Source organism: Pinus tabuliformis, chromosome 6, assembly GCF_031772625.1.
Source record: "Pinus tabuliformis cultivar Carrire ecotype Pingquan chromosome 6, CPIR1, whole genome shotgun sequence".
In the NCBI taxonomy this organism is placed as follows: Eukaryota; Viridiplantae; Streptophyta; class Pinopsida; order Pinales; family Pinaceae; genus Pinus; species Pinus tabuliformis.
This window is the reverse complement of record NC_142292.1, coordinates 1,092,513,627-1,092,534,713: the sequence shown is the minus strand read 5'-3', so window position 1 is coordinate 1,092,534,713 and position 21,087 is coordinate 1,092,513,627.

Sequence of the window (21,087 nt, the reverse complement as noted above, 5' to 3'; positions counted from 1 at the left end):
TAAACATCTTTATCTACATTATGTCTCTTCTTTCTATGGATGTCGTACAATAAAATACATAGAATTCTTGTTTTTCAAGCTCTGTTATCTGGTTTTCATAGTTATGTGTATGTATTCTTGAGCTAATGAAATCATGTTTATTTATGCTCAATATTTTCTTCCACACTATATCCTCTATACTACACTAACAATACTCAAAATACACCATGGCTTCTGATATATAGCTCCTTCTCATATTTTCTCCTGCACTCCTACAACCTAGACCTATTTATGGCTCCAAACCCTAAGTTCAACAAACCTTAAAAAAAAATTCACAAACAAACAATCAAATACACATATCTAGCCTAAAATTCATTTGCTTTAAAGTCATATCACTTATAAGAGTCTTAGATAGATCCCTCTCATGCTCATTAGGGCTAGCTACTGAGCTGAAGTGGTTTGAGGTTACCCTTCTCAATTTCCTTTCAGCCTAGGAGATTGTAAGGCCTAACACATTACATAAATGAACAATTCTTAGATTATACATAAGATATGACCTCTTTGGTATATATAGGAGTCTAAGGGGTCACAATATAATCAGAGTCTACATAACAATAATAATGTAAGGGCACAACAATAACAATAGTGGGGCTTATATGGGGCACAACAATAAAAAAAATCGAGGATACATGGGAAAATGATAATAATAGGGGTCTACACTAATAATAACAATAAGGGAGATACACTAGTATTATAGGGACCTAACAGATATCTATGATAAATCTCTATGTAAGGAGGCTGAAACATCTCTTTGGAAAGGGGTCGGGACTCTATGGATCGTCTCCATGGAAAGAGGTTGAGACTCTTTGAATTATCCCAATGGAAAAGGGTCAAACTTATGATATTTATCTATATGCATAAAGGCCACATCTCATGTGATGCTTCTCTATCAAAGATGGAGATGAATTATTTGTACTCTTGTGGTTGCATTTAGATGAGAAGGGATGACTTGGACACTTGGTGGATTCCCTTGCTTGTTAGTTTGTCTGTATCTTTGACTTATATATCTCTTGTTGAAATTAATTCTCTAAGGAATTTTTTATTGGGTTTTTCCCCCATGTGGGTTTTCCCATGGTAAAATGTTCTATTCTTGTGTGGTTGTCTCTCAATGATATTTATGGATTTTTTTTTACTATTGAGCTCCTATGTATATTTGCTTTATGAAGAAAATAAAACAATAAATGGATTAACTTATTTAAATTCATATGAAGTAATTATCAGTCTAGAGGATGCCATAGTTTCTCAACACTTCCCAAATGGATATGTGGAGCAATAGTGGATCTGATGGTATCACTTTAGACAGAGGTAAGGGTAAGGTGTGAAAGGGTACACCACAAATTTTAGGAAAATGGTAATTATGCTAGGTATATTTCTAAAGAAATGACTTATACTCCTCAAGTATTTATTAGGTCTACAACCATCTAGAGAAGTAATTGATTCTCTTCAAACCTAGGGTAACAAATGAGGCTTATGTGTCATAACAGTACCTATAGAATGTAGTCTATACTAAAGGATAGTCAAATGGTTCTAAAAAGCACTAGCAAGATGCTTCTAAGGAGGGGAAAAAGAAGTTGAAAGGAAAAGAAAAAAATAATAGTCATTACACATTAGCGCAGGGATGCAAACAACTACTACAACCATTGTAATATTGATGGTCATATTGAAGATAAGTGTTGGAAGCTACATCTAGATTCAAATCCAAATAACTATAAGAAGGATGTCAAGAAGAAGAAACTTCTAGGCATGGATTTAGGAAACCTTGTAGAGAACACTTCTGATGTGGATAGAAAGACTTTTTTACACTATAGTGCAAAAGGAGGGGAATCTAAGGAGACTTCATGACAAGAAAGAGATGAAGATGGAAAAATAATTCCATGCTAGGATTTAAGTAAAAAAAGGCTATGTTGGATGCATTACTCAATTTCATTTCATTGACCAATTTCATATCAAATTATTTGGGCAACAAGCTTGGATTGGAAGTACATGATCATCCTAGCCCATATCCATTGGGATTGATAAATAAGGATGAAGATCTCAAATGTCACTAAACTATCTAAGATCAAATTTTATTTAACTAGATATTATATTAATAAAGTATAAGTAGATGGAGTACCCTTTGATGTGTGTGGTGTAGTGTTTATAGGCCCCTAGATATATATATATATATATATATATATATATGAGGGATTTGATCTTCATAAGGAGAGGAAAATAGTACTGCCTAATCAAAGATGAGAAGTATTTCATCATCAATGCACATCAAGGTAAATCAAACACATATCTAGTAAGTTCTAACCAAGATAAAATATTGATTTATTTTAGTAGAAAATTTGTATTGCCTTTCTGAAGAGAGAATCAATTAGGGGTGGATTAGTAAGAATAATTGCATAACCAGAGGGATGTATGAAAGAGTGGAAACAATAGCTAGAGGAGTTTTTGTAGTCATATAAAGGTGTTCCAATAGCATAAAGGGTTATTGTCACTGCAAAATCTAGTAGGCTTAGTGCAAAAAAGAGATCAGCCATTGCTATCATCTCAGCGTCCATTATCTTTATGTTTAGTTGCTAGATGTATCCCCACAAGAGATTCTTTTCTAGAAATATTTAGAGGTCAAATGACTAGGGTTCCAAGCCAAACGACTCTCTAAGGAGCCCGTAGATAAATCACCTAGAAGGATATTTAATAAAGGATGGTTTGTGGGTGACAAGAGGCTAATGGTTATCGTAGAATGTAGCAAAAAATACTTGAATTCCAAGGTAATAATTACAAAAGTTCCATTACACATTCCACCAACCCCAATAAACTAGAGGAAAGTTGTTATAAGCTAGGGTTTTTATGATATATAGATTGACAATGTAAACAATCATATATTAACAAAGAAATAGCCTATAAATGGTGAGATCAAGAAAGGAATGAAGGATATAAAATATGTAAGAAAGGGATAGGTCATTAAATGATGATCAATTTCATTTTTAAATGATATAAAATGCATACAGCAACATATAACTCAAGATGTCAACCTTAAATTTGGGGTGAAAAACATGCATTAAATGCTAGATTTTTCTTTTCAACTATTAATTATTTCATTTTGCATATAAAGGAAAATAACATATAGGAACAAGAATGCTATTAAATTCAAATTTTAAATCACAACCTAACCCTATTTTGCAAGAAATAAAGAAAATAGTGAAATTTGAAAGATAATCTGACTAGTAGGCTAATGCCAATATTAAATTGGGTTAGGGAGTCAAAAAGGGCGAGGTCAATGATAGAATGACTTGGATGAAGAGGGTGGAAGAATAAATATCTTCTCTTAGAAACCTTAATGATGTCTTTAATAGGGAATTTAAGGTAAAATGATGCATGCAATAAGTTCCTTTAGTCGATTCTTGAAGGAAAACTTTTGCATAACATGTAAAAACAAGGTTTCATGAAAGATTTTGTACTTTTTAATATGGTACAATAGAAACCATAATTTAGAAAATAACATGAAAAATGGAAGAAAAATCAAAATAAACTTACACCATTCAATCAAGAATCATTTCATCAATCCAAAGATAGTCTCTCCATATAAAAATATCCTTCCCAGGAAAATTCACTCCATTCATCCATAGTGACCAAGAGAAAAATAAAAGAATGTTAATGTGCACTCACTCAAGAGAGAAGAGATGAGTGTGTGATGATAAATAAGAGAAAGTGAATTCCATATATTTATATGGGGGAAACCAAGTCATTTTTCATTAATTTATAACAAAATCCCTAAGAGTTTTCTTGAAGCATTCAACTACTAAGGATAAAAAGTCATATGTCAACCTCAAGATAACTTTACAAAATGATAAAACATAAGAAATATGTCATAAATCCTCCACATGTGTGGATGAGAAACTTTCCAACATGACATAATTTTCCAAAATGGGCATATCCCTCAAGCAAGCGATAAAGTGGGTCCAAGAGTGCTCCTCACTCTAAGGGACATCATAAAACTGCATGGGTGCAAATCCAAGTAACATCTCATCCACCTAGACATCATCATCAAGAAGGATCACGTCACCTTACTAAGGAAAGCATGGGTGATGTGGCATCCTTAGAACCAATATTTGTCATGAAAACATAGTGTGTTATCATTACCAAACCTTCTTAGGTGGTTTCCATCATCATTTGGGATCCGGAATAGGGTTTCATCTATCAAACAAGTTCAAGACTAGACTAGGAGCATCTTGGGTACATCTGGGCACAATATCAATCAAGCCAACATCTTGGGTTCTTCGGTTATAATTTTAGCATCTAGAGGTGCACAAAGGGGCATACAACTATGTGGAGGCTTCTCAAAGTCCAATAATCATCTTAGGAGGGGAAGAATTGGTGCTACAATTTTGTATGTTCTCTCAAATCTGGCCCATATTTCCTTTTTATTATTCTAGAGAGGTGTCAAGCCATGCCTCAAGGGATCTTTATTGCATGTGTGATGAAACACCTCTTTGAGATTGAGTGAGATCAACATCATTAGGGACAAGAACATTAAATTATCATAGTGGACCATATTAAATTTTAATGGCACAAAAATAATCCACACACAACCTTGCCTTGAAATATCTTTCTAGCTCATATTTGCAAGTAGGTTACCACACTTATGTCCGGGATGAATATGAAATTAGCCCAATTAGGTGTTTCCAACACCTAAGGGGGAGGACATTTTATAGGTAGGTCCATTATCCATAGATGCAAGTGAGAATTGTGGTCATGGAATAGGAAAGATTTCATGGAAGAAGGCCATAGCCATGTTACTAGTTGAAGGAGGTCCGACATATTTTATGTATTGATGATAAGAGGGAGCAACCATGGAGGCATGAGTTACCCCTTTCCTTGGCTTTGATTTTGCCACCACTATGGTGAATTTTTCACTCTAATGTGTTGTCTTTCTTTCTTGCATATCTTAGGTGACCCAAATTACTTTATGATTTTCCAATACCTCTTAAGGATGTAGTAGTTTATCACTTATTAGACTTGGGATATTCATACATTCCTTTTTTTAGATAAAACATGAAATTATTAAGAATTGGGTGACGAATAATGAGGTGGGTAGATCTAATGCTAATATTATCCCCTCTTTCTTATTCAATGCAATTATCTTTTGCACTTTTCATTTTATTTCATCTCTAGCTCCATATGCTTTTATATTTATTTCAGCTGCATCAACCTCTTAGGGAAAATTATAGGTCTGACTTAAGAGATGAGTATATAGGGTGCCATTCCTAATGACCAATGAAAATCGACAAAAATAATGGAAGTAAGTATGTATTACCTTGTGCATGCTATATCAATTAGTGCCCTACTTATAGTAGAAGAAAAGGGGCCTGAAGGGAGGTCACATTGGACTAGTGGTAAAGGATAATCTCCTAGGTGTATGGGAATATTGGTACAATGAAGAGAAATCAATCATCTGGCTTGGCTTGTAATCCATATTAGTATTCCCCAAACATTAAATGAAAGCACATGATTATATAAATGGTTTAAGTGTACCTTTTAATATATGACCGACCTTCCTTCAAGAATTATGCTAGATGGGAGAGAGCATTGACTGGAGCAAGGTGGATAACTATGAAGTAAAGTTGTTTGTGGATTGTCATAAAATTACTAGTTGTATGGATGACCAATACGGAGAAATATCCTAGGGTTGACAACTTTTCATGGGTAATATATGGCTCCAACTCAGCGATGTGCTAGAATAGAGTGCACAAAAATCCATTAGAGAATTTTTGAGGTGTAAAATGGGCCTCAAAACAAAAATCAACTTTATAAGAAACAATAGGATTCAAGATGATGATGTCAACCATGGAGGATGATTCACCTTTTTTGCAGTAAAATAGTAAAAATATTAAAAATTAAAAGAGTAAAATAAAAAAACTTTTTCAACTTGTATTTTCAACTTATTTCCCTATGGTTTTACTCAAATTTCAAGCAGGATCACTAGTCGAATTCAAAATTTAATTCCTCATCCAAGGAGTGCACATGTTTCATACTTTTGATGGACCTTGCTACACGAAAAATGAGAAATACATGAAAAATGTGATTTCAATCACATTTTTTCATGTATTTCTCATTTTTTGTGTAGCGGGGTCCATCAAAAATATGCAACCTGGATACTCCTTGGATGAGGAATTAAATTTTTCATCTGATGAGTGATCTTGCTCAACAATTGAGTAAAGCCGTAGGGAGATAAGTTGAAAATATGAGTTGAAAAAATAGTTTTTTATTTTTCTCCCTCTAAAATTTGATGATGTAATCTAATATTATTTTATTATTCCCACTATTATTTTATAATATTCCTTAGGAGGTCCATTTTAGACCTCCAAATTCTTGTAATGCCAACAATCCTTGGTGCTTGTAGACCCACTAGCTAGACACTCAAAGAAACTCATTGATAACCACTAAGCAAGATGTTGGTCATCACCCTTGCAATATAAGAGAAGAATAAATGATAAAATGTTAGCTAAAATAGAGTATAAAATCTATCCAAGTATGCAAGTGAAATCAATGTGTATATAATCAATGAATGGATGTGAAAAGAAGAATGAAGTGCACACAATCTTACTCTAACCTACTCTAACATTCCATAAGTAAGAGCTAAGTATAGTTATATTTCCAATAAGCCAACATATTATCATATCAAAATCAAACATCTTACCCTTATCATTAATTATGAGATTAGAAAAAAATGAAATGTCATAATCAATAATTATCTCATAATAGTCAAGAGCAAGATCAAACTCATAAGGGTTTATGTTGGGAGATTTACAGTCACCACAATAATGACTCACTTCTTGCAAGAAAGGTTCCCATATTGCATATTTTTTATGTCAAAAGTGTGATCAGCATGATCACCTTGACTTTCCTCACTATCATCCTCAATAAATGGATGAGGGATCATCAATAATTTGAGACGAGATGAGGTTTATAAAATATAGTGAGGACAGAAATGGAAAGATAGATGCAAGTGAAAAAAATTGTTCAAATTTCAAGGCTTGTTTCATCTTTCTTTTTAACTTGAAAATTTTGTAGCAAACTATCAATCCAAAACACTCTTTCCCAGTAGTCATTTCAACACAAACATACAACTCTCAATTGTTTCCTTAGGGATAATTTGAGGGTGGCATTAAATAATAAATGGCTAAAGGACCTCATTTTGAAAAACCTATTGCACTTCACTAATATCATATTCAAAAGGGTTAACCATAGTTATCTTATCATATTGACCATCCTTTGAATTTGAAGGTTGATTTCATGAGGAGTAAATATGGCTCAAACTAATCTATAATTATATCCTCCCAATGATGCTCAAGATCCCTATCACCATATGATATGTAAAGTTGGAAAAAATTACCAACAACAGTCTCATACACTATATCACTATTGATGTCATCAATTGGACCCCCATCAATGTGATAACAATTCACATCCCCTTTCCCCTTTTTCATATATAGAAAATCATCAAACGTTATTCGTTAAAGTATTAACACAATCATCCTTTTCAAGGATTTCAAAAGTTGTATCATTGAACTAAATAGTAGTGGAAAGGATATAGATTACCTCATCTTCATGTGAAAAAGCATCATATTTATTAGGATTCTCTTTATCAATATTAGGATATTCACTAGGATCATGATCTTCGTCTGGATCGTATTCAACATTTTCCCTGATAAACATATCTTCTTCTTGATTATGGTAATATCCTTCATTATATTCCTCTTATATGCCTTTAAAGCTGTCTAAAATATTTTGCTCCTGAAGGGCCTTGATCAAGTCTTGAAGGTTATCTTCATAACTTTGAAACAATGGTCCCCATGGCATGAGAAAATTTTTAATAAACACTCCAATAAAAGGTATGCTTTTTGGATCGCAAGAATACTTAACCCATTGCCTCTTATTTTCTCTAAGAGAATCAATGAACAACATCATAAGTGCATCTTCATGAACCATATTGATATTTGAAGTGTATTTTAGGGAATCTTTCCACATAATAAATGGTTGAAGAGGGATCACCATCGAACCTTGGAACCTCGTTTACACAATTCATACCATAATGATTAGGATGTACAAGAATATCCTTAAAATCAAAAGTAGGGTACATTTGATGCAAAATCCCAAGGATCCATTTGCTTGAATCTTGCATAACATGCAATTGCAGAGTCAACAAGGTGAAATTAAATGCCTTAAAAGAAGTTTGATTTACCGTACAAGCATGGAATATTTAAAAATAAATGAAGAACTAGGACTTAATTCTTCCAATAGAGTTTCCAAATGATGACATTTATCTTTGACTTTGAAATGAGATCAATCAAAGAAACTAAAGCTTAGACTTCAAATCAAGAGGAAAAGGACTTAGCTCCTCACTAGAAATTATGCCAAAAATGTTATTGGAAAATATACCAGGCATAGTGCAAAGCCTCACTAGGTAAGATAGGCCTCATGGAAACAAAGAGATCATCCACCACCGTCACCTCAATGACCTCTCTCCTATTGTTTTTTGGTTGTATGTTATCCCTACAAGGGAGGCTTCCCTTAAAGATTAGATGACTTGGGTTCCAAGACAAATGGCTCTCTTAATCTAAGTATGGTTCAAGGGTGATAGGATTTTAATGGTTATGAGATAAGTTATCTGCAAAGCCTTCCATGACAAGATAAGAGTTACAAATGTTAAAGTACACTTTCCACTAACCCCAATAAACTAGAGGAAGGTGTTTATAAGATAGGGTTATTGTTAATTTGGCAGCTCAGAGACAAATTCCAATCATTGGACTAGATTCCTTTTTCCAAGAGGACCAAAATTGACCTTTCAAGCACTAAATTTGAATAAGAAAAAGTCTATTTTTGAAGTCAAGCCCACATATACACAATTGTTAAGGTTAGCCTAAGAGGCTAATTAGTCCTCCTCTAATGCCTATAAATACAAGTAAAGGAGCCTCATTTGGAGACATCATATCAAGAATTTCTCTCTCCACACATTGGTTCGTCCAATTTTAAATATTGTAGGTCATCTCCCACACGTGTGAGCAAGAAGGATGAACTTCTGATGGCCGAAAAATTGAGCTAATTTTCACTTTGACTAGCATTGACTAAGGGTCATTTGGCATACTTTTGGTTCAATTTTTTTGAGGTGTCTTTGTCTCACTAGGCCACATTATTTGGCATAGAAATCGAGGTGATTGGAGTTCTTTGACCTATGTTGATCACAGGTTTTTACTACAGATCTGACTGCAAGATTTGTCTCTTTGTTGACTCGGTTTAACTGCATGATTTTTTACTATTTTTGCTTTTGTTTGACTAGCACTTGAAGCCAAACTGTTTGACCTTTGACTAATTCTGATTGGAGCACTTTGACCACATAATTGAGGACTAGTTAGGGTACATTGACTATTGTTGACTTTTCATATTTGCAAACTTTATGATAGTTGACCAAGTTTGAATTTTTCATCATTGTCATGTTGAATCTTAGATGGTTGATTTGTTGGATAAGTAAAAGCCTTGACTTTGACTCTTGTTTATGGATTTGACTCATAGTACTCTCTACTGAACATTTGAAGACAATCTAATAGAAGAAGGATTTCCCCCCTTGTGGAGGTTTTCCCCGGTCTTTGACCAAAATGGTGTCTCTTGTTGACGATCTTGATTATCTCTTATTTTAATTGCATTTACTATTCTATCTTCAATTACTATTGATTATTAGAAGAATATTGTCATTGAAAATATTTCTTATTAAATATTTGAATTGGGCTAAATCTATTGTCATAGCACAAAACAATGGAAAAATTAACATGGTATCAGAGCTAAGGTGAAGTACAAGCCTAAAGGAGACGAACTAGAGCAATCATATTTGGAAACATTGAAGGAATCTATCTGAACTGGTCAAGATGACTACCTCATACTTCAAGGAAGCTGAGAAGTTGGGAGACTCGTCAAATTTTGTTGCTTGGAACATTAGGCTGGAAATCATATCGGATGAAAATTATGTCTTGGAGTACATACAAGGAAAAGTTCTTGAGCCCCTGGAAAATGCTCCTGTTGTTTCCAAGAACAACTACAAGAAAGGTGAGTTAAAAGAAAAGAAAAATATTGTTGATGGTTTGCAAGATCATTTACTTATCTATGTTGGAAATTTAAATAAGTCTAAGGATATGTATGATAATCTAGTTGACATGTATGAGGTCATGTTGTAGCGGCTACAACCACCCTCCAAAATTTTTGCCTGCACCCAAATTCGGAGCCTCCCTTGAGAGTTTCACTTGACAGTTGCATACACTCGGGTTCACTCTGTGAGCTCATGTGAGCCTTCGCACCCACTTTGCTTATTCATTCCACCCAAGCTTTTGCATGTTGATGTCAATATCTTGCTTGCGACCATGTTCTGGTCATGGTCAAGGTCTTTGCTTCATGTGTACATGTTATGTTCGCTATGAAAGCATCTGTCACACTCACACACGGAGTTCCATTCACTGTCGCGCAAGCGTTGTCACGGTCGATCAACGATCAATCACAAGTGTCGCGCTAGTCGCCTACACCCTCGGTTAGTCATGTTGTACATGTGTGTCTGGATGGTTTGAGTCATCTCGTTGTCAAGTCATGTTGGTGTGCGTTTGTAAGATCACACACTTAGTCATTTTGTTGAAGTTTTGACGACCGGATTCCCCTCTCACAGTCAGACCATGACCCCGCCATCGACTCAATCGACTCACCCAGAAAAACGCAGGAGTACCAAGCAAGTATTTTTAACCTGCACTGCCCGCAAGAAATTCAATCAACCTTCATGCTGGCCACCCGGAGAGTTGGAACCGGTAACCACCCTGGGACTGACTCCCCTAAAAAATTGCGTAGACGCCGCTAACCTTACTTGCTCTATTGACTGAATAAATTGCATAGACAAGTTGTACAGACACCCAGTGCCCATCCCTGTCTCCCTTAGAAAATTGTGCAGTTTTCATGAGTAGGCCCTCTGTTGCCCAGCAGTTTGCTCAGCTCAGAAATTGCGCAGAGATGGTTAGCAGGCTAGCCTCCCAGCATCAGTGCAGTTTCTCTCGCTAGCAGCTCCCAATAGTAGATTGCTAATTCCCTCCAGGATTGCGCAATTTCTGCTGCCAAGATCCCGACAACTGACTGCCTGCTCCCTCTAGGAATTGCACAGTTTCTACTACTAGTGACCCAGTAACCAATTGTTAGTTCCCTCCAAGAATTGCGCAGTTTTGGATGCCAAGCTCCTGTCCTGTTCCTCCAAAACATTGCACAATTTTTGCCTGTTGATCCTCCATGCAGACCAGCTTGTTCCTCCAGACAATTGCACAAATTTTGTTGTCGAACCCCTGCTGCTCGCTCATTCCAAAAAATGCACAGATTTTGTCTGCCCTGCCTTTCCGCAGCCCGGACTGTTCCTCCCAAAATTTGTGTTGTTTTTCCTTCCAGCCGAGCCAGACCTCGTGGACAATCATTGTCATCTCGAATTTCCCATCTTCATCACCTAGTGACTCTTGCGCAATTTTCATCAACAATTCCATGAGCCATCATCCCGCCTCACAACCTTGTTGTCTCTCCTGATCACCTGCATCCGAAATGATCATGTGTCATGGTATACTAGGAGGTTTTTAGACTTGATGTCATCTCGTCATGAGTTACTGTAGGTACAGGTACACCAACAAACATGGCGCGACGACGAACGAGATGAACGAAGGGAGCACATGCAAAAGGACAGGTTCACCAATAGACAAACGAACAATGCATGCGAAGAGATGTGATCGTGAACGAATGATCATGCAAAGATTTGTTCGCGTATGGACAGACGAGAAAACATGCAAGATGTTCTCACGAACTGACGAACATGCACCTTTAGTGAACAGATGAACATGTTAAGTCTTCCAACATACAAGCAAGGAGCAGTGTGCCAAAGAAACATCAAGAAAACCAACGACCATCGAAGACTCTGCACACCTTGCCATGTGGAGTTGAAGTTGTGACACACCATGAAGACATCCACCGCCCAGCAACACTGTAGCTTGACATGAACTCCAGCAGCAGCACAAATGTACGAGTACTATCATGTCGAGTCGTGTCATGAGTCATGTCATGCACATCTCTATTGTGGGCCATGTTTTCAATCAATATAATGTAACGTGGAAGTCCAAGAGACCCACTTGTTGTAAAAAGAGTCATGTAAATTCAAAAAGTCATGGAATTCAAACAATCATGAGGGTAGTCGAACAGCCACAAGGGTCAGTTTCACCCGTGGCTACAAATACCCCCTCATTTGTACATAAAAGGGCTTTTCACCTCAGCTCCTCCCATATAGCCTTGAGAGTCTGTAATCTTTTCTTTGAGGAGTAAGTAGTGGCTCCAACACCCCGCGCACAGGGTTAGTGATGTATGGTGTAACGATGTGTCTTGGAACTTTCACTTAATTCAGAAGCCTGCTAACAGACCATCACATTTTCACACATGTATTGTAATTGTTATAAGACTAATCTTGAACACTTGTAATGCATGTTGCTTTAACCTGCGTTGAACACTTGAACTTATTTCACTTGTTGTAATGCATAATATTGGATTTCAGAGATCTGTGGTTTTTGTTATTTGAATTTTTGATCGGAGAACCCACAGTAATAGAGTTTTTACACCAACGTTTCGAATCCCAAATGGGATCCATCATCAGGGAAAAGAGAAAGATGATCAGAGAAAGATGATAAAAGAAGAAGAGCCAGATGGAGGAATAAATACTCATGAGGGATGAAAATTACAGGCAAAGCACAGGTCGGCAAGAAACCTTATTTTAATTTTAATTTTGATTATAATTTTAATAAATTAATCTTATTTATTTAATATTTAAAACCTTATAATTTTAATTTTAATTTTGATTATAATTTTAATAAATTAATCTTTATTTATTTAATATTTTTAAACCTTATTTTAATTTTAATTTTGATTTTGATTATAATTATAATTTTAATTTTGATTATAATTTTAATAAATTAATCTTATTTATTTAATATTTTAAAACAGAAATTTTTAACTAAAATCAAAATAAATATAATTATCTAAAAACTAATATGTTAATTAAAATGTGTTGTATATGTTGTTAACGTTGTCTCGCCCATGGCGGCTATCTCCTCGAACATCAAACAAACCTTTCACATAAAACTTGTTGTAACAACCATTGCACTCATGCGGACTCATCCGTTGAGTGTTGTACGTGTTATCTTCCCTTGTGTGTTATGATTTCCGCATCCATGTGGACTGCTCCTCCGAAATTTGTGCACGTCCTATTGTGTTGTGTGTTCCTAGAAGAGTTGGAGCTTCCTCCCAACCGACTTTGGACTCACTCTCACCCTCTCCCTCTAAAGTGAAATAACCATTGACACAAGTAACACTAGCAATCACCAAGCATGGAAACCTCACTTCTCGAAGACAAAGCAGACCACTCTCCTATGCTAACAAGCAGGAGTTGAGGAAAATCCTTAATACAATGGCAAATGGGCCATCATACCGAATGGGACTCCCACACCAAATGGTGTGGGGTCTAGTTGGGACTTCATACCGGGGTGATCCCCTGAGTGTTGGCGGGTCTAGCACGTTAACATTTCTAGTGCTAGAAGGAGGGCAGCCAGTTGTATATGGTTGAATGTGCTCTCACACTCATTCATCAACCATCTGGTCAAGGCAGTAACTTGCAGTCCCTCTCACCCACACATGACTCTACAATTGGTTACTTCTCACCTCCCAGGACTGAACATGAGATTCTGTATCATCACCTTTGCTCCATCTATTCCATCACTCGCCAGTTTGGGAAAGTATTCGGACTAATCCTAGGCATACAACATCTTCCATACGCATCAAGGAAGCCCAAAGCCACTCCTACAGGAGTTGTTGTATCATTAGTGGAAGAAGAATTCCTTGCCACACTTGAAGGTCTGGAAGAATCTATTGAATACAGAGAGGAACCTTTGGTCTTCTGGCAACGCGAGCAAGGCACTCTTGTGATCTTGGGATCAGACTCCAGTATAGGAGGCGGAGGGGAAGGTAGCGGAGGAGGCGGAGGTGGAGATGAACCAACGGACTTAGAGCCGGAACAATCAGATTCTGAAAGAGAGGAGGAGAGCGAAGAAGAAGAAGAGATGGTTGACCCAAATCTGGAATGGATGACTTAGGGACCATTGGCTCTCTCATCTATTTTTGCACAAGATGTCAAAGTGTACGGAGAGAATGAACATCAACTTCAACCTTGATAGTACGGTGAAGGCAGAAGATCATTTGGACAAATTCTACCTGCAGCTGCAAACCCTTGAGGTACGACATGACGACGTAGCTTGTAGATTATTCCCATGTACCTTGCACGATCGCGCAGCTACATGGTATCATAGCTTTCCACCAAACTCCATACAAAACTAGGGTGCATTCAAACGCATCTTCCTTGAAAATTTTGCTGATGACAAGACCCCAAATATGTTACGAAAAGAATTCAGAAGCTTGAAGATGGAGGGGAAATAAAAGGTAAAAGACTTCAACCAAAGGTTTACACGCATATTGAACAAGTTTGCAGCCGACGAAAACCTCATAACTCCATCAATGTTGATTACTACACATCCTCAATTTCGACCATCATTACGCAGTTCATCAAGCGAGCTGCGAAACCAACACTCTTGGAAAACTGCGAAGAGGTTATTGTTGTCAAAAAAGACATGCGCACGATTGGAGTCATCAAGGATGATCAACTAGCAAAGGACTCCAGAGACATGAGCAGGAAGTCCCAAGCGATGGCGAGCAAGGGTAGAGATAAGGAAGCAAATGATATTGAAACCTCACTCACCTAGTCTAGAACTTAACAACAAAAGTGTCGAAGCTTAAACAACGGAAAATGGACACATCTGCAAGCATTTATCCACCTAGATAGAGATAGGGAAGTAGCTCATTAGGCAACAACTGCTTCGCTAAAAAAATGCACAGAGATCTATGTTCAATGTCGGTCAGTGCACAGATCCCGAGTTTTGTTCGTTCCACGAATAACATCACCTCGAGAACCTATGTTCGAACTGGAAGCGAGTCGCAAACTTGGGATACATTCATACATTCGATGCAGAGAGTTGTATGTAGGAGCAACCGAATGACAAAGATAATCACGAAGGTATTACACTTGGTGAAGCATCAAGTTCTAGGCATGTGGTGAACGCATATCAGTGCTCACAAGCGATGCCAAAAACGAACACCGAGAAGAAGCACCCAAGACAAAATGGTCGTTACAACCTTAGGAGTTAAGGGGCTCCCGTTACGCTTGGGGAAGTATAACAAAATATGAGACTGCTGATGAGGAAGGTTGATCCACCGACCGCCCCAAAGCAAAAAACAAAAAAAAAAGTCCAAGAAGAAAGCGACGGGAAAGAGTACCTCCATGAGCAGCAAACTGCAAAACACTATGTCGGACAACATGAAAATCAGCCCTGCTCCAGACACCTCGGTCAATCTTCCACCTCTGGACTACAAAATTGTAGATGACATGAAGGAAACTCAAGCAAACATCAGTTTGTTCAAGTTAGCTAAGATCCAGACTCAGTGAGATATCCTACTCTGTGCATTGGGACAGACAACAACGGACAACGCGGCCTCTACTAGCAAGGGAGAAAGCACACCTCCCAGATCACTTTCTACTGTGCTCAAGACACTCTGAATGGAAGAAGAAAACTCAAGTTTCCCTCCATTCCTGCTATCATTTGAAATTTTTAATTGCAATGTTCACAACTGCTTGGTTGATTCTCGAGTAGCAGCCAACGTCATGCTGCTCTCCACTGCGAAAAAGATCAATGCAGAATGGAGCGAGAGATCTGTGCAGATTCCAAGATTGCATCTACTCTGCTATCTCAACCATTGAAAGTGGATTTGACATATTTCCCTAATGTGCAACCCTTGCAGACATTCTGGTTGTCAAGGGAGCCTTTAGGGAGACCAATGGTAATTTGTTGCATGATTTTTAAGGCACCATGGTGTAGATGACCCAATCTCTTGTGCCATATTTCTCCAACATCTCGACTCTACACTTTTTATCCTTACTACTTAATGCAGTGCAATCTCCCACCTCAATTTTGTATAGGTTCTTCACACAAACCCTGATTTGCTTCACTTGCTTGGTAGCTATGTGTCTCAAAAAAGCTTTATGTTTACTGAAAATAACATCATAGTCACGATCCTCCAATACTGCTATAGATATCAGGTTCTTCTTCAGCTCAAGTACAAACATAACATATTTGAGGTGAAGAGGACAGGCTTTCTCCTTCTCAAAGGTGACAGTATCAATTCGTGTAGCATTGTTCTTCCCATCATCCCCCATTTCGACATGCATCTGGAGATCCTTCTCCTCCAGACTACTAAAAAAAATCCTTACACCCTATCATATGGAATGAGGCACCAAAATCATGTTACCAAACACTCTCTATAAGAGTGTTGTCGATGCATTCTATTATGGTGAAGTCTAATTCGAATTGTGAAGCCAATGATTCACCTCCTGCTCCTCTTGAAGGATTCTTGGTAGACTTCTTGTGCGGATATTTAGTTGCATAGTTCCCATATTCATTGCAGCGGAAGCATTTTATCTTTCTCAAGTCTTTCTTCTTACCATTATTTTGGTTGCATTCAGGTTTGATTTGGGTCTTCTTTCCTTTCCCTTCTTCCCCTTCCCAACCAAAGAAAATTTCTATTCATACTCAACTTTGGATGATGTTCCATATATGTTATTTCTCTTGAACTCTTCTTGAACCAAATCAGACCACAACCTTTCCCAATTTGGTAATTTTCCCTTCCATTCATAGAGTCCTTGTAATTGTGCCAGGATTTTGGAAGTCTTAGAAGAGCTACCCTCACCAGGTCATCTTATGAAATATTCACCCCAACCCCTCCAAACTCATCTCGAACTTGTGTAAACATGGAGAGATATTATGGAATAATATCATTCTTATGCATCCTTATGTTTTGAAGTTTGTCTTTCAGGGCCAATTTTCTATGGTCACTGATATTTTCGAATAGCTCATTCAATGTCTTCCACATAGAAAATGTTGTCTCTTTTACATGGATATTTGAGACCACATGGTCTCTTACACCTTCTAGAAGAATTCTCCTGGCCTTTGCAACATAATTCTTCCATTGGGCTAATTGTTGTGCATCAGACTGCTAGGATTTTTCAATGTCGGTTTTAACATATTCTAACACACCATTGTCATCAAGCACTGCTTCAATTCGATCCTTCGAGGCTATGAAATTCAAGCTATCCTATAAGGCATACTTTAATCTCGGTCCATTGAAAGAAATTCTCCTAATCCCGAAGAAAAAATGCTACACTGAAGCTGCAAAATCGAAATTCCTGAGAGACAAGTTCAAAATATTAGTTCTAATGTGATTTTTGGGCTCTGATACCATGTAGAAATTTGATAGAAATTGCATTTGCTCAAGATTTCAAACTTAACAACAAGATACACAATTCTACTCTATTGATCTGTGGAATGGAAATCACAATTTAGAACAACATGCATTGAAATGCAACAAGCAAAACCACAAATACACAGTGATTTATATGAGAACCCAACTGGGAAAAACTTCTCAAACCTCTTTGCATTAATCAGTTGAATAGAGAAACTATTACAATTTCTTGCTCCAACTTTGAGCACAACCTGCAAAAGAATAATTGTTCTCTCTACTGAATGTGAAACTTTGGCCAACACTTAGCCAATTATCTACTCATCTACCTCCTATTTCCTTACACAATTCTTGAGGAAATTAGCTCCTAAAAGATAGGAATTTCCTCCTAATTCCTTGTGCAATTCTTGAGGAAATTAGCTCCTAAAAGATAGGAATTTCCTCCTATTTTCTTGTGCAATTCTCAAGGATTTATCTCATGAATGCATGCAACAATTGTACAACCAAACTAGTATACAACTCATGTTACACTACCTTGTCATCTCCACTTCAGTTAAGGAATTTGAATTCCTTGCATGCACTAGCTAAATTGGGATCATTCATCAATTAACTGATAGATATGTAAGTTAGATTGTTGTCCCACTGCACAACTGACCTTCAACTAACTCTATCAATAGTTAGAGGCAAATTAATTGAACACAATTGAAAATAACTTAACTAGATTTCTAAAATTTAGCAATCAACACATGCATAATTTAACTCCAAGCCCCTAACTTGAATTCATTGTGCTATCTAAGTTACAAGAGCCACGTCACACTAGTTAGCTGCCTCCAAGTTTTCTTGCTAATGTGGAAATTCGATTTACTCAATTTGACTATGGCTAAAGTCACATGAGCCTTTCTTGCTACATTTTTAACACTTTGGATAAATTGGGAGGCCTCTAGTTGGCATGTAGGAATACCTCTCGATACTACATAAAAAATAAACACTCCCTCTTAGCAAGGGAGGTATTGTCCTTGGTTGCAACATATGTCTCCTATAGCTAAAATTTCTCCTTCATAAGAAAATTTCATGAGCTTTCCATGTTGATGCATGTCTATATGATAACTCCATCCTCGAGTGGGAAATGTAAGTATCCAGAGCTTTTGGCCAAAGTCCTTTATGGCTCCTTAGGCAAATGTATTAGTCTCCTTTGTTAAAGTCCTTTATGACCCGACCAAGTCCTTCTGGCTTCTTAGGAGAGAATCTACCCATTAGAGAAATTTTGAGGTCTAAAATGGGCCTCCTAAGGAATATTATAAAATAATAGTGGAAATGATAAAATAAGAATAGATTACATCATTAAATTTTAGAGGGAAGAAAGAAAAAACTACTTTTTTTAACTCATATTTTCAACTTATCTCCCTATGGTTTTACTCAAATCTCAAGCGGGAGCACTTTTTGGATGTGGAATTTAATTCCTTATCCAAGGATTACCCATGTTGCATGCTTTCATTGGACCCCGTTACATGAAAAATGAGAAATACATGAAAAACCGTGATTGCAATCACATTTTTCATGTATTCCTCATTTTTCGTGTAACAAGTTCCATCAAAACTATGCAACATGGGAAATCCTTGGATGAGGAATTAAATTCTACATCCAGCACGTGCTCCTGCTCGAAATTTGAGTAAAACCTTAGGGAGATAAGTTGAAAATATGAATTGAAAAAGTAGTTATTTTTTCCTTTTTTCTTTTTTTACTTTTTTACTCCAAAAATGGTGAATCATCCCCCATGGTTGATATCATCATCTTGAATCCTATAGGTTCTTATAAATTTGATTTTGGTTGTACATTTTTGTTTTGAGGCCCATTTTGGACCTCAACATTTCTCTAATGCTTGGATCATTCACCTTTCCAGTTAAAGTCCTTTATGACCTAGCCAAGTCCTTCTAGCAGCAAAGTCCTTTTGGCTTGAAAGGTGAATTAAATTTATCTCCTCTAATCAAATTCCTTTATTACTTAGTCAAGTCATTTTGGCTTCTCTAGAGAATATATATCCAATCCTATAATTTTCCTAGGCCATTCACCTTTGGTCAAAGTCCTTTATAACCCATTCAAGTCCTTTTGGCTTCTCAAGTGATTGTATCCTATACTTTCCCTTGTAATTTCCTTGGGTCATTCACATTTTTGGTCAAAGTCCTTTATGACCTTTCCAAGTCCTTCTAGATTCAAAGGTGAATGTATCTATCTCCCCTGGTCAAAATCCTTTATGACCTAGCCAAATTCCTTTATGGCTTTAGGAGATGGTCTTCCCATTCCTACAAAGATCTTATCATTCCCTTCCAATGAGAGAGGCATTCAACATCATACTAAGCCATTCTTTGAAGTATGTCCATAATCTGCTTATCCATGGATATGTATTGGAGCTCTCTTACTCCTTTATGTATCATGTCTCGGATGAAGTGCCCCAGACATATCCTTTTGGCTACTGAAGCCACACTGCTTCATGAATTACGATACTAGTATACTCTTCCTCTACCTAAATATACATATTCCTGCAACCTCACTTCACCTCTTGAGACATATCAAAAACCACATCCAGCTATACAACACAAGTACCACATGCTTTGCTACCATCTAATGTACATTCCTTGGTTCAACTACAAACTGGTTTAGGGTGCTCACTGCAAAGTGAATATCTGGAATGGTGCTAACCAGGTATGTCATGGATCCAATCAACTACTTGTACATCATGATATCCCATAAATCTAAATCTCCAATCCCAAGAAGTAGTATATATAGACAATATTATTGATTTCAAATTTCGAGGCTAACTCCCTGTAACACTAAAGCTAGTCTTCCTATGGTAGTTATAGTTTCTCCTTCGACCACTGTTGCTCCCTCTGTTATGTAAGAAAGTCATTTTGTTATTAATACCCCTCTATTATGTAAGAAAATCCTTCTGTTATTTGACATGGTCTCAAAGAAGGAATACTACTCCTCTAAGCATCTTAACAATCCCAACCAATGACATCCTCTAGGAAAGTTGTTCCTTCCACTTCGTCTTATGGTTTTCTCCCTCAGAATTGGAAGTTATTCTAGTCATCTGGCACAATCATGGATGTCGTGACAATTTGTATAATCTTCCCTCTCAAACATTAAACATTCTTGTTGAGTCTAAGCTCGAGTCTAAGAATTTGACCTTCTGGTGGCTGAAGAAAAAATAAATCGCAGTCCACTCCCTTTTACTCAAAGAACCCTCTTGTCACAACCTTGCCTTGTACTTTCTGATGCTGCCACTTATGTAACGGAGGTCTTCATAATGGACTTGTTTTTCATTAACCTCATTCAGGAGGCCATGGAAAAAGAAAAATTAATAATGGAAATACGAAGGAAATATCAATGCCATAAAAAATGAAAAGGAAAGAGAGTGACTAAATACAAATAATTATAATCAAGGGAGAAAAAATACATATCTCTTAATTTAAGGAGAATCAATTGAAAATTGAAGGGAATTGTCAATATAATGACAAATATAAAGGAAAAAATATATTGACTTCTTCTCAGGTGGTTTCTCATCATCATCATTATCAATGTTGGATGTTGATGTCTGCTGCTTTTCCTTCCTTTTTC